Source organism: Bison bison, unplaced genomic scaffold (genome assembly GCF_000754665.1).
Source record: "Bison bison bison isolate TAMUID 2011002044 unplaced genomic scaffold, Bison_UMD1.0 scf7180017864518, whole genome shotgun sequence".
NCBI classification, from domain to species: domain Eukaryota; kingdom Metazoa; phylum Chordata; class Mammalia; order Artiodactyla; family Bovidae; genus Bison; species Bison bison.
The window spans coordinates 14,965,148-14,981,133 of record NW_011495071.1 but is presented as its reverse complement, the minus strand read 5'-3'; the positions used below and the strand labels follow the sequence as shown (position 1 = coordinate 14,981,133).

The 15,986-nt window shown below is 37.9% G+C and overlaps 1 protein-coding gene across 26 annotated transcripts in view; it reads right to left on the bottom strand.

Annotated features, from left to right (window-relative positions):
* The window catches only part of SOX6 (SRY (sex determining region Y)-box 6), a 722,502-nt gene that overhangs the window by 396,683 nt on the left and 309,833 nt on the right, over nucleotides 1-15,986 (bottom strand). The window lies entirely within an intron of this gene.

Sequence of the window (15,986 nt, the reverse complement as noted above, 5' to 3'; positions counted from 1 at the left end):
CTGTGGTGTGAATGTTCCCTACTGCAATCAGTAATAAACCCAATTTGTTCAACTATGGGTATGTTCTTGGTAGTCTTTGACTAAAAGGAATCAAAGGGATGTAGTGTCTGCAAAGAAATTAAAAATGATAATAAAAACAACTAAAAGTTGCTTCTGTTTGTTTTAAATCACCAAGTTCTGGCAAGTCAACCATGTCAGTGATCAATCTTCTCTGCCAGGACAGATGACTCCACCTTCCTTGGTATGTACTGCACTTACATACTTTAAGTTTCAAATAACTTTTTAAGTTATAGTACATAAATTACATATATGTATCAGTTCAGTTCAGTTCAGTCCCTCGGTCGTGTCCGGCTCTTTGCGACCCCACGAATCACAGCATGCCAGGCCTCCCTGTCCATCACCAACTCCCAGAGTTCACCCAGACTCACGTCCATCGAGTCAGTGATGCCATCCAGCCATCTCATCCTCTGTCATCCCCTTCTCCTCCTGTCCCCAATCCCTCTCAGCATCAGAGTCTTTTCCAATGAGTCAACTCTTTGCATGAGGTGGCCAAAGTAATGGAGTTTTAGCTTTAGCATCATTCCTTCCAAAGAAATCCCAGGGCTGATCTCCCTCAGAATGGACTGATTGCATCTCCTTGCAGTCCAAGGGACTCTCAAGAGTCATCTCCAACACCACAGTTCAAAAGCATCAATTCTTTGATGCTCAGCTTTCTTTATAGTCCAACTCTCACATCCATACATGACCACAGGAAAAACCATAGCCTTGACTAGATGGACCTTTGTTGGCAGAGTAATGTCTCTGCTTTTGAATATGCTATATACGTTGGTCATAACCTTCCTTCCAAGGAGTAAGTGTCTTTTAACTTCATGGCTGCAGTCACCATCTACAGTGATTTTGGAGCCCCAGAAAAATAAAGTCTGACACTGTTTCCACTGTCTCCCCATCTATTTCCCATGAAGTGATAGGACCAGATGCCATGATCTTCATTTTCTGAATGTTGAGCTTTAAGCCAACTTTTTCACTCTCATCTTTCACTTTCATCAAGAGGCTCTTTAGTTCTTCTTCACTTTCTGCCATAAGGGTGGTGTCATCTGCATCTCTGAGGTTATTGATATTTCTCCTGGCAATCTTGTATACATGTATGTGATTTATTATGACCAAGCTACAACCAACCTAGACAGCTTATTAAAAAGCAGAGACATTACTTTACCAACAAAGGTCTGTCTAGTCAAACCTATGGTTTTTCCAGTAGTAATGTATGGATGTGAGAGACTGTAAAGAAAGCTGAGCGCTGAAAAACTGATGCTTTTGAACTGTGGTGTTGGAGAAGACTCTGGACAGTCCCTTGACAGCAAGGAAATCCAACCAGTCCATCCTAAAGGAGATCAGTCCTGAGTGTTCATTGGAAGGACTGGTGCTAAACTGAAACTCCAATACTTTGGCCACCGCATGTGAAGAACCAACTTATTAGAAAAGACCCTGATGCTGGGAAAGATTGAAGGCAGGAGGAGAAGGGGACGACAGAGGATGAGATGGTTGGATGGCATCACCGACGTGATGGACATGAGTTTGAGTAGGCTCTGGGAGTTGGTGATGGACAGGGAAGCCTGGCATGCTGCAATCCATGGAGAAGCAAAGAGTCAGACATGACTGAGTGACTGAACTGAACTGAACTGAATTGAATTATATTGCCATCTACTATATATATATTTACTGCTTTCTTCTGATTCCTCACTCTAAATAACACTTTTCTGATGAACCAAAAAATATCTGCCAACTGTGCTGCATAAAAGGTATTCTACCATAGTGTGATTGGGTAACTGACAATAAAAGCTTTAACTAATTTAAGCTCTTATAAATCCTTGCTAGCAAAATATATCTAACCTTTTTAACATGCTGAAAACTAAACTGCTAACTTTTATAGGTTCTTTCTCAGAGGAAAAAGTATGTTTTCTCAGTGACATATTTTAAGGAAAAGCACTGGTTTATGGAATTCTCCAGGCCCGAATACTGGAGTGGATAGCCGTTCCCTTCTCCAGGGATCTTCCCAACCCAGGAATCGAACCAGGGACTCCTGCATTGCAGGCAGATTCTTTACCAGCTGAGTTACTAGGGAAGCCCCTTAAAGAAGATTACACAAATTAAAATACTAAATTTGGTTCCAGTCATTGTTGTTCAATTGTTAAGTTGTGTCTGATTTTTTGCAGTACCATGGATTGTAGCCTGCCAGGCTCCTCTAACCATGGGGTTTTCCAGGCATGAATACTGGAATGGGTTGTCATTTCCTTCTCCAGGGTTCTTCCCAACAGATTATTCCTGACAAATTTATCACTGACTCTAACATTAAAACAAAGTATATTCTTTTTTCTTTTATTAAAACTGATATTTGATGTAATATATGAGATTTACATAGCATTCTCAAGTTTGTCACTGTACACTATTACTATAATATTAAGTAACAATAATAAATTTATTCATGCATGTAGATTTGTTACCAGTATTTACTGAAGTGTCATGATTCCTGAATTCATATAAGAAAAAACTATTTTGATTTGGTCATTTTGAAAAAATTACCAAAAGTTGTATAAATAGTCTCATTCCATGATATTTAATAAATGCATTTAAACAATACAGAATATAGAAAAACATTAAAGTCCTCAAATTTGTCAAGGGAAACACAACGAAAAGTCTAGCATCATCTATACACTATCAGAATATAGAATGAAAATCTCAAGATTCAAAAGTCCTTAAAAATTCGATTGCTCAGTGACATCTAGTATTGATTCCCTCGTGCAAAACAAGGTAGTATAACAGCAAACAAAGCACAGGCTCCCTGAGCCAGATTTTCTGGTTAAATCCCAGTTTTCCATCCACCTCTCATATAGCCCCAGAGTTCGGTAACCTCTCTGTGCCTTACTTTCTCATCTATAAGACTACTTTGAAAATAATAGCAGCACAGAACATATGTCAGAAGGCTGTTATGAAAATCAAATAAATTAATAAAAATAAAATACTTAGATTAGCAAGTTGGAGAAGGAAATGGTGACCCACTCCAGTATTCTTGCCTGGAAAATCCCATGGGTAGAGGAGTTTGGCAGGCTACGGTCCATGGGGTCACAAAGAGTCGGACACGACTGAGTGACTTCACTGCTGTTCATCAGATCATGATGATAGTGGTGGAGATGGTGGAAGTGGTGGTGTTAGTGATGGTGGCTGCCACAATACTCATCAGAAGCGACTTCTTGTTCTCTCCTTGAACTAATACTAATATAAGATTTAGCACCTCCAACATAGTCCATTCCAGGTTTGGAGGGTTCTCTAATATTCTGATTTATAGGAATATGAATCCTCTTCTTTCGGCCTATAGTTCTCCTTTCATTCCATCAGTCAGTCAGTCAGTCAGTCAGTTCAGTCCCTCGGTCGTGTCCGGCTCTTTGCGACCCCACGAATCACAGCATGCCATGCCTCCCTGTCCATCACCAACTCCCGGAGTCCACTCAAACTCACGTCCATCAAGTCGGTGATGCCATCCAGCCATCTCATCCTCTGTCGTCCCCTTCTCCTCCTGCCTCCAATCCCTCCCAGCATCAGAGTCTTTTCCATGGAAATATTTAAAAGTGCTACATACAGCTATTATAGCACCCTTGTGTTATCTCTTTTTCTAGGTAAAATATCTGTTTCCTTCATTTCTTTCTCATAAGAAAAACACAGTTCAGCTATCCTGTTCATTTTCCCCTGAGTATGTTCCACTTTGTTCCTCCCTCTTTTTTAAAGAATAGCACCCTGAACTGAATATACTCAGTATTGTATAAACAACAAAGAACTAAGACACACTATCACAGCCTTAGAGATATCAAACTTTAAAGAGCTCATGCTATAGGACAGATGGCCTCAGAGATGAGAATATTTTATAACTTTTTGGTAATAGAACAGTAAGAAGAGCTTTGAGGCAGGCAGGCCTAATAAGTGAATTCCCCACCAGACGAAGCAATATTCTAACAAAGCTCAGCTGATTCATGTGCCTAGCAAATCCAGCCAGTTATTTTCACCTGGAAATTCATTACTGTTTGAACTACCATATGATAGTCAACCTAAACAACACTACCAGTTTATACTGAATTTGCTAAAATAATTTTAACCTAGAAAACAAGAAAGTAAAAAGTAGCAAGAGGCTTGGTGATTATAGTTCAAACTTTTCATTTTTTACCACATGGGCATTTTAAATATTATTAGGAAAAAACTTTTAAACATTCAAAAAAACTAGAAAGACTAAGATAATGAATATTATTATAATGAACAGCTGGATTGATTGACAATTATCAATATTTTGCCATATTGTTCTATATATATGCATTTATCTAACTATATTGCTGCAACATTGAAGAATATTTTATTGACATCACTGCCATCTTACCCCTAAAAACCTTAGCAAGCATCTGCAGAAAATAAGGATGTTCTCCCACATCATACCTAAGAAAATGAATAATACTTCATTTAAGACATCTAATATACTATTCATATTAAACTTTCCACAGTTGTCCCAAAATATTTTTTTCAAAACTGATTCCATCAAAGTTTATGGTTTATATTTGGCTATACTCTTAAGTTTCTTTTACTCTAGATCAAAATTCCCCTTTCTTTTAATTTAATAACTAGTTATATTAGATTTTTTTTTAATGTTTCAGGTATATAGCATTATACTTCAACATTTGTTTAATACTGCTGCTGAGTCACTTCAGTCGTGTCTTACTCTGTGTGACCCCCATAGACGGCAGCCCACCAGGATGCCCCGTCCCTAAGATTCTCCAGGCAAGAACACTGGAGTGGGTTGCCATTTCCTTCTCCAACGCATGAAAGTGATAAGTGAAAGTGAAGTCGCTCAGTCGTGTCTGACCCTCAGCGACCCCATGGACTACAGCCTTCCAAGCTCCTCCATCAATGGGATTTTCCAGGCAAGAGGACTGGAGTGGGGTGCCATTGCCATCTCCATTGTTTAATACTACAGAGTGAAAATCACAAGTCTAGTTACCATCCATCACCATACAGTTAACTTGCTTCATCCATTTCACCCACCCCCTCAACCTATTTCCCCTCTAATAACTATTGACCTGTTTTGTGTTTCAGTTTGTACATATATACAGTGGAATATTATTCAGCCATAAAAAATGAAATAATGCCATTTGCAGCAACATGGATGGATCCAGAGACTGTCATATTTACTGAAGTAAGTTAGACAGAGAATTATATGATATTGCTTATACATGGAATCTTTAAAAAAAAAGTGTACAAATGAAACTTATTTACAAAATGGAAATAGAGTTACAGATGTAAAAATCAATCTGATGGTTACCAGGAGAGAAAGAACAGAAGGGATAAGTTGGGAGATTGGGACTGACATAAACATACTACTATACAAAAAATACATGATTAATAAGGACCTACTGTATAACACAGAGAAATCTACTTAATACACTATAATACCTCTACCTATATGGGAAAAAAGTGGATATATGTGTATGTATAACTGATACACTTAGCTGGACAGCAGAAAGTAACATACTGTAAATCGACTATACTCTAATAAAATTTTTTTAAAAAATTAGTCATGTTGAATATCTTTTCATGTCCCTGTTGACCAGCTGCATAATGTTCTTTGGAAAAATATTTATTCAGATCCTCTGCCCACTTTTTGATCAGGATGTTTGTATGAGTTATATATATATATATAATGTGTGTGTGTGTATATATATATCCAATACTTTGGATATTAACCCCTTATCATTATCAGCTGTATGATTTGCAAATATCTTCTCCCACTCAGTGGTTTGCTTTGTTGCTTTTTCATTTTGATGGTGGTTTCCTTTACTGTCTAGAAGCTTTGTAGTTTGATACAGTTCCAATTATTTATTTGTACTTTTGTTGCCCTTGCCTTTGAAGTCAGATCCACAAAAAAAATCACTAAGACTGATGTCAATGAGGGTATCACCTATGTTTTCTTCTAGAGATTTTATGGTTTTAGGTTTTACAGTCAAGACTTTAATGCTTTTTCAGTTAATTTTGGTGTTAGGGTAGGATAGTGGCTTAGTTTCATTCTTTCGCATGTAGCTGTCCATCTTTTCCAATTTCATTTATTGAACAAACAAATCTTTATCCGTTGTATGTTTTTCACTCCTATGTCATAAATTAACTGTCCTTATATGTGTGGATTTATTTCTGAGTTCTCAGTTCTGCTCCATTGATCTACCCGTCTTTTTTTGTGCCAGTACTATACTGTTTTGATTACTGTAGCTTTAAAGTATAATTTGAAATCAGGGCATGTGGTATCTCCAGCTTTGTTCTGCTTTCTCAAGATTGTTTGGTGTGGGTAGAGTCAAGTGGCAGAGTAGGAGGACATGGAGTTCGCACCTCCTCATAAGTAGGGCACCTACTAGGCACTGGAGGGGGACCTCAGACACCTAAGAGGATGGGAGGAATTCCTACGCAACCAAGCCAGAGGTCAGGCCTCAGTTCCTGTGGTGGCAGTGTAGAGTTCAAGCTGCTGGACTAACAGAGAACTTCAGGTACCAGGGAATATTAACCAGGGTGAGATTTCCTAGAGATCCTCATCGCAGCACCAAGACCCAGCTCCACCTAGCTGTCTGTAAACTCTACTGCTGGACACCTCAGGCCAAGTAACCAGTAAGATGGGAGCACACCTCCACCCATCATCAGACTGGCTATTTGGAATCTTTTGTGGTTCCATACAAATTTTAGAATTGTTTTCTCTAATTCTGTGAAAGACGCTGTTAGAAGTTTGATAGGGATTGCACTGAAGCTGTAGATTGCTTTGGGTTTTAACAATAAAGGCATACTTTGGAGAAAGTGTGAGTTTAGTTCCAGATCACCATAGTAAGGTGAAAATCACAATAAAGCAAGTCATACAAATTGTTCTCAATGCATTTAAAAGTTATTTACACTACACTATAGTCTATTAAGTGTGCAGTAGCATTATACCTAAATAAATGTACATATCTCAATTAAAAATAGTTTATTGCTGAAAAATGCTAACCATCATCTGGCTTTCAGCAAGTCATAACCTGCTTGCTGGTGGAGAGTCCTGCCTCAGTGTTGATGGCTGCTGAATGCAACAATGAAGTTTACCACATCAATTGACTCGTCCTTTCATGAACGATTTCTCCGTAGCATGCAATGCTCTTTGATAACATTTTACCCACAACAGAACTTCTTTCAAAATTGGAGTCAATCCTCTTAAAACCTGATGTGACTTAATCAACTAAGTTTAGTAATATGTTAAAGCCTTTGTTGTCATTTTAACAGCCTTCACAGTGTCTTTACCAGGAGTAGATTCTATCTCAAGTAACCATATACTTTGCTCACTCATAAGAAGCAACTCCTCATTCATTAGTTTTACCATGAGATAGCAGAATTCAGTCATATCTTTAGGCTCCACTTTTAATTCTAGTTCTATTGCTATTTCTACCACATCCACAGTTACCTTCTCCACTGAAGTCTTGAGCTCCTCAAAGTTACCCAGCGGGGTTCATAAATTTATTCCAAACTCCTTTTAATGATATTTTGACCTCTTTCCATGAATCATGCATGTTCTTAATGGCATCTAGAATAGTAAATCATTTCCAGAAGGTTTTCAATTTACTTTGCCCAGATTCATAGAGGAATCACCATCTATAGCAGCTGCAGCCCTATGAAATGTATTTCCTAAATAATACTTTAAAGTTGAAATTACTCCTTGATCCATGGACTGCAAAATGAATGTTGTGTTAGCAGGCATGAAAACATTAATCTCATTGTACATCTTCATCAGAGTTCTAAACTGACTAGATACATTGTCAATGAGCAGTAATATTTTGAAAGGAATCTGTTATTTGAGCAGTAGGTCTCAACAATAGGCTTAAAATATTCAGTAATCCATGTTGTAACAGGTATACCGTCATCCAGGCTTTGTTATTCCATTTATAGAGTACAGGCAGAATAGATTTAACATAATTCTTAAGGGCCCTATTATTCTCAGAATGGTAAATGAGCACTGGCTTCAACTTCAATTTGCCGGCTGCATCAGCCCTATCTTTGAAGCTCTGAAGTCAGGCATTCATTGATTTCTCATTTTTAGTTATTAAAAACCTAGATGGTGTCTTCTTCCAAAATAAGGCTGTTTAATCTACATTGAAAATCTGTTGTTTAGTGTAGCTACTTTTAATTATGATCTTAGCTAGATCTTCTGGATAACCTGCTGCAGCTTCTACACCAGCACTTGCTGTTTTACCTTGCACTTTTATATGATGAAGATGATTTCATCAACCACTACTATGATCAGTGAGCAGCCATCAGTATCCCTGCTCACAGTGGCAGAGAAGTCTAGTGCTTGGAGAAAGGCACAAACAATCTTTTGAAATGTTGTTTACTCCAGCTTCTTGGAAACCTGTCTCTAATTCATGACAGAAACTGGGGCTGTTATAAGAAAGGGGGATTTGACAATCATTCAAGGGTATTAGAGTAGTTTCAGCAAAAATAGAAAATAAAATATAAAGCTTTTAGGGAAAAAGTAAGGAAGTTGGGATCCACTAGGAAAATAAGTAATAATTAAGCCTCCAGAAACAACTTTCAATATAATAACTACCTATGTCTTAGCTGCCTATTTAAAAACGATGAGGCTGGGGTCATACACAAAAGTAGAAATAGCCCAGAGTGTGCTCTTCATTCCTCACAAATCTTAACATTACAGAGCCCGGTCAAGACTGGTCAAATCCACTTGTTCCTTAAGAGAGATTACACTCTTATTAACAGTGAAGTCTTTTATGGCCTAGTTTGCCTAAGGAAGAGAAACTAGAGAGCAGATTGCTCTTTACATCATTACACACTGAGCCTTCCCAGCCACTCTGTGAACTCAACAATCTCTTCTCTTCTCTAGGATCTTGCCCAAATAAAATTCCCACTTTTGAGAATTTCACCACAAAAACTTTAATTTCCTTCTAATACGTCAAGTAAATATATATAATGACATAACAAGACTGTTTGTAATCTAGAAATTTTTTTTATCTCTAGCTCTCTGATTTGAGTTTTCACAGTAGAGCAAGTAAAGAAATCAAAAATGATTTTTCAGTACCTACATTGCTTATGAAAACATCTATCTATCTGTATTTACATTTCTAGAAAAAGGAAAACTATGCACAAAACTATTGCTAATTTACTACAAAGCAGCAAGTAAAAGTCTAATCTGGTGGCAAATATCCCCATCATCTGGAGGTTGTGATTGCTCTACCTAAAAACAACACACAACCTTGAATTAACGGCTCAGTTATAATCATAAAGCCCATCCTTTCTCTCTGAGTAAGAGAGGGGTGTAAATTTTTATTGTTCTCTGTTAATTTCCCCAAATCCCAAAACTCAGATTCAGATTCATTCATTACCCTGCAGTGTCATTCCTCATGGATCCAAGAAAATAGTAGCCAAAAGGAGATCTAAACTCCAATTTTACTCTCAATTTCAGAAAGCAAAATATTTAATCATCTTTAATCAACTTCACATATAAAATATATCAGTGTAACAACAAAAAACAAGAAAGGCATTTTGGTAGAAGCATACTAGATACAAAAAAATTAATACAACTGAAGGCCAGATATTAACTCTGAATTTAATAGCAAAAGTTTTCTCAATCTGTTCATGAATTACTTTAGTTTAATTCTGGCTGGCCCACAATTGGGCTTCCCTGGTGGCTCAGATGGTAAGGAATCCTCCTGCAATGCAGTACACCCAGGTTTGATCCCTGAGTCAAAGAAGATCCCCTAGAGAAGGGAATGGCTATCTATTTCAGTATTCTTGCCTGGAGAGTTCCATGAACAGAGGAGAAACTACTAACTAACCACTAGAATGAACCAAATAATTCCTAAATAACACTAATTTCCAAAAAAAAAAGTCCTAATTCTTTGTCTTTCAAGGTAAACTAATCTCTTCTATTCTTCCCTGTAGAACTCCATGGACAGAGGCACCTACCTGGCAGGCTACACTCCTTGGGGTCGCAAAGAGTTGGAGAAGACTAAGCGACTAACGTGCGTACCACCATAAATTATCTATGCTTGACTGAGAGCACATTTGTTCCCAAAAGTTTGATGAACTTGAAACTATTGTATTCTAGGTATTCTCAGTACACCGGCAGTAAAAATTAGATTAAAAAACCCCCAAATTTGATTAAATTATAATCAAAGCAAAAATTTACAAAATAATTTCTAATCATTTTATTAAATAGAGTTTCCCATTTTCTAGGGCACTAATGAAATATAAAGAAGATAGATGACATGCATAAATATTCATTTCTAATTTTGACCTGATTGTACAATTTTTATTAGCAAAAATCTGTAATTCATACTCTGGATTTGAAGATGTGGTTTACACAGAGATATTACTATTGAACTTAATTTGCACCACCTAGAAAAATAATGCCTAGAGGTCATGGAACTATTGTAATGTCAAAATAATACTTCAAAGGTTAATAGTATAAAAATAAATATGTCATCACATTGAAATCTATATTAACAAAAGAAAAAATAGCTTGAAGTTGTTCATCTTTTAAAAGGTTACATTTCTCTTGGAAAGCAGGAAAAGTTCTTACTGCAGAGGACAAACAGTGGGATAATTTACATATAAAGGTAATTAAGGTACATTCATTTGGAGAAGGAAATGGCACCCCACTCCAGTACTCCTCCCTGGAAAATCCCATGGACGGAGGAGCCTGGAAGGCTGCAGTCCATGGGGTCACTGAGGGTCGGACACGACTGAGCGACTTCACTTTCACGTTTCACTTTCATGCATTGGAGGAGGAAATGGCAACCCACTCCAGTGTTCTTGCCTGGAGAATCCCAGGGATGGGGGAGTCTGGTGGGCTGCCGTCTATGGGGTCTCACAGAGTCGGACATGACTGATGTGACTTAGCAGCAGCAGCAGCAGCAACAAGGCACATTCATTAGATGTATTCCAAAAAGATTAGATACGTTCATGGAAGGAACAAGCAGGGTCTTTCCTGCTTAGTGCAGGTGGGTTGACTCAATAATCAAAGAGAGCCCTTACAATCTCATCTCCAAATAAATGGTGGTACCAGAATTTGTCGTGTTAAGTTGACTTTATGGAAAGTAACCCTCTTCAAATTAAACTAAGAAGGTTGATCTGGAGGAGTGCAAACACAACCCCAGCTTTATCCTCCCAAAACAATATGCCATAATATCCACCACCATCTTATTCATGCTGATCTAGAAGGACTTTAAGATTCATATCTCATTCTAATCTTGAAAAAGTTCAAATTGGTCACGTAAATAGTTAACTGCATGCTATACATATGCATATTTCTTTCCACACCATGCTGCTTAGAAGTATTATAGAAATGTGCAGATTTCATTATTCAAGTTATGGTGTTTCATTACAGTGACATATCCAAGTCATCACTGGGCAAGAAGGAATTCTGCACAAGAAAGTGTACATTTATTAGAACCACCTATAGACTGAAATTTGTTTGTGAAGTTCTGCTTTAATCAGAAAATTACTGGTATCCTAAGATCAGCTTCCAGTGATTGATACTGACCAATTTTAACAAGAAGCTTACTTTTTAAATCTTCTACTATATTCAAATGCTATTTAAATCCATCAAGAAAATAAAACCTAAGGAGAATAGGCCTGTTCAATCAAGCTCTTCTGTTAGACTAGATTATACAAGATTTTCTATTAGTAATCAATTAGATTTTAAATAATTTTCCACAAGTGACTTTTCCTAAGTGTCTGGAAATGCTATAAGCCCTAAGCTACACTTTGGTCATGAAGGAGTATTTGCCAATGGATAATGGATAGGAAAAAATCAAACCATAGGAGCAGCCCTAACATCACTATGAGGTGTACACTAACAGCATATTGGTGAAAGAAATGAAAACAAGATATTTATGACACATAAAGGTATGATGCAAAAATAAAGCAAATATGAGGAATATTGGCTGAATCCCAGAAAAGATAGTCCTTATGAACATGAAGGAATGCTGCAAATTGTAAGTGAAAGTTGATGATGGAGTTCATTAAGAGATTCATGTTACAGTCAGAGCTCTGCAAACCCCAGTCACTGGATCTTATACAGCCTCAAAGATTAAAATAAAAATAAACATAGCATATCCCAACTCCTTGAAAATATTATATACACACAATTTTATTATACTGAAAAAAAATATATACAGGGGTCTGATTTTCCTTGAACTATCAAAATACAAAAGAAATCCAAAACACAGATGTAGCAAAGTACTGGGTTTTTATATTTTGGCAGGTGCTCAATATGCAGCCCACATAATCACACGTTAATGACTGGAGTGTGTTAATCAGCATGCATACCTGATTCCTTCTTGCCCAAGGGGGAAAAGCCAGCTATTCCGGAGCATGTCAATGTTTCTACTTTTGATAAAGATTTTGATAATAGCTAAGTAAAAAAACTTTTCCAAAAAATATATTTAGAAAGATGTATTAATAATCATCTTGTTTAAATGAGTCACTTTAGGAAAGTTTTTTTATATATACTTTAAAAATTTTATTTATTTTTTAACTGAAGGATAATTGCTTTACAGTATTAAATATATATTTTTGATAACAGGAATGATAAACAAGGTGTGCATATATAAAGGTGATCAGTGGAAACAGTGTCAGACTTTATTTTGGGGGGCTCCAAAATCACTGCAGATGGTGATTGCAGCCATGAAATTAAAAGACGCTTGCTCCTTGGAAGGAAAATTATGACCAACCTAGATAGCATATTGAAAAGCAGAGACATTACTTTGCCAACAAAGGTCCATCTAGTCAAGGCTATGGTTTTTCCAGTGGTCATGTATGGATATGAGAGTTGGACTGTGAAGAAAGCTGAGTACCAAAGAATTGATGCTTTTGAACTGTGATGTTGGAGAAGACTCTTGAGAGTCCCTTGGACTGCAAGGAGATCCAACCAGTCCATTCTAAAGGAGATCAGTCCTGGCTGTTCATTGGAAGGACTGATGCTAAAGCTGAAACTCCAGTACTTTGGCCACCTCATGCGAAGAGTTGACTCATTGGAAAAGACTCTGATGCTGGGAGGGATTGGGGGCAGGAGGAGAAGGGGACGACAGAGGATGAGATGGCTGGATGGCATCACCGACTCAATGGACATGAGTTTGAGTGAACTCCGGGAGTTGGTGGATGGACAGGGAGGCCTGGCGTGCTGTGATTCATGGGGTCACAGAGTCAGACACGACTGAGCGACTGAACTGAACTGAACTGAATGTCAACACGTTGATCTAGACAGCATTAGTTGTCTATTTCATTATTCACACCATGACATAAAATATAGCTTTATTTTTGGGTCCAAACTGTAAGTAAATTTCTGTCATTATGTTTCTGAGATGCATTTAAAGACAGACAATACTGTGTGCTAATATAGTTTCAGAGTTATAGAAAATGGGAAATCTTCCATAGGGCTTCCTTGAAAATGTTTCACAACTCAGGAGCAAGGAGGAACATTTTCACTTATTAACAGAAGTCTAGGTTTGAATTTTACCTAAAGTGAATGGATATCCAAAAATCCCCAAATGAGAGGGGAAATAATTGATGCTTTTGAACTGTGGTGTTGGAGAAGACTCTTGAGAGTCCTTTGGACTGCAAGGAGATCCAACCAGTCTATTCTAAAGGAGATCAGTACTGGGTGTTGTTTGGAAGGACTGATGCTAAAGCTGAAACTCCAATACTTTGGCCACCTTATGCAAAGAGTTGGCTCATTGGAAAAGACTCTGATGCTGGGGGGGATTGGGGGCAGGAGGAGAAGGGGACAACAGAGGACGAGATGGCTGGATGGCATCACCTACTCGATGGACGTGAGTTTGAGTGAACTTTAGGAGTTGGTGATGGACAGGGAGGCCTGGCATGCTGCAATTCATGGGGTCGCAAAGAGTCGGACACGACTGGGCGACTGAACTGAACTGAATAACTAAATTTCTCAGGTCTAAACCTTGCTAGTGTATGGATTTTTTCCCCCAGTGCTTCACAGACCCAATCAGGTACCAAATAGATGAATATAAACTTCACACATGGTTTGAACCAGGAGAACTAGTGGGTTTCACTACATTTTCTAAAGCATAGTCACAATAAAAGTGAGGAAATAAATTTTGAGTGCTGCCTACTACCTTAAGTGACTAAATCGTACCAAAAGCATGACAATCCAAGTTTTTAAAATCTTTTAAAAGGTAACAAAATCAGAAACCTTCTAAAAGTCTCTCACAATATAAAGCATGACTGGAAAGGATTAAATCCTCACTCAAAGTTCCTAGACTACGTTATCATGTAATGGCAACGGCTCCATTCTAGAAAAGGTACAAAATCCACACCAGAATTTTTATAACTCAAAACAAACTATATGGAATGCTTCAGAGTGGATGAGCAACTTCGCTGAACTGAAAGCAAGAGAGACAGAGAGGAGAAATTGTTTGCAAGCAGGGAAGTATTATTCCCAACAATTATTTATTAAATATTTCAATATGCCTATTATTTTCTTTAAATTGCAACTAAGGATTTATTGACATCTTTTATTTATAGTGGAAAATTACTTTAAAAACTTATCTAGGAGATAAAACTTTCAGGAATTTAAATAGGTCTCTAAAATAAGGAATTCTGATATCTGGACCTGAGGGTCCAGTATGATTATTTCTACCTAATTAGACTAGTAATTAAAAGCCAAATGCATATAATCCATTTGTCTTAAGATATATAACATGGGAATGCATGCAAGTACACAGGTACACATGCATGCAGGAGGTCCCACTCACAGTCCTGTCACTTTGGGGATCTTATAAGAGATAATGTTGGTATCAGACCACATTCCCATAACCTACCCCAGAAGTCACCTGTAAACAGCTCCTTGTTAGGCAAAAAGCTTCTTCCTCACATGGAACACTCTTAGTGCAGGAGCATTGCCTATCCTTCCCCACGCCCTGGTCTCATCAACTTTACTTTGTGTTATAAAATATTATTGACTCAATTTCTACCCAAGTGTATATTACATAAAATATCCTGCTCACCCTCTGTGTGAATCTTGTCATCTTCAGACACTATGCTGCTACTGCTAAGTCGCTTCAGTCGTGTCTGACTCTGTGCGACCCCATAGACGGCAGCCCATCAGGCTCCCCCATCCCTGGGATTCTCCAGGCCAGAACACTGGAGTGGGTTGCCATTTCCTTCTCCAATGCATGAAAGTGGAAAGTGAAAGTGAAGTCACTCAGTCGTATCCGACCCTCAGTGACCCCATGAACTGCAGCCTTCCAGGCTCCTCCGTCCATGGGATTTTCCAGGCAAGAGTACTGGAGTGGGGTGCCATTGTCTTCTCCGTCAGACTCTATGGAACTCTTCAAAGAATGACTTCCCTAACTGCCACTCTTTCACTCATCATCAAACTCTCACCTGCACTACTGCAACGGTTTTCTCAATAAGCGCCCTTGTTTCTGGTGTCATCTCTTGCAATCCATTCTGTACACAGCAGCTAATATGATGTTTTCAAAATATAATAAATCAAATCATGGTAGTGTCCTACTTAAAATCTTCCAGTGGCTTCCTCCTCCACTTAAAGTAAACCAAACACCTCACTGTAGCCTATGATACCCCGTAGTACCTGTCATCTGCCTGCCTCCTAGATTTGATATCATACCACTCTCTCCCTCACCCATTCCACTCCGGGCACTCTTGTTTCCTATTGCTCCATGCTGATTTTACGAGTTCAGTACAATGTATAACAAATACGATCCACTGTAGAGAGTTACAAGTTTCACTTAACCTCATAACACTACTCTGGATTTAATTTACTTGAATGTTGAATGAGGCTAAGTGTTTATTAAATTTTACTCTAACCATAGTTACCCTACCCCAGTGCTCATATTCTCTATATACAGGTTTGCAAGAAACCTAAAATCCTGCTATCGTTTTCCTTTGCT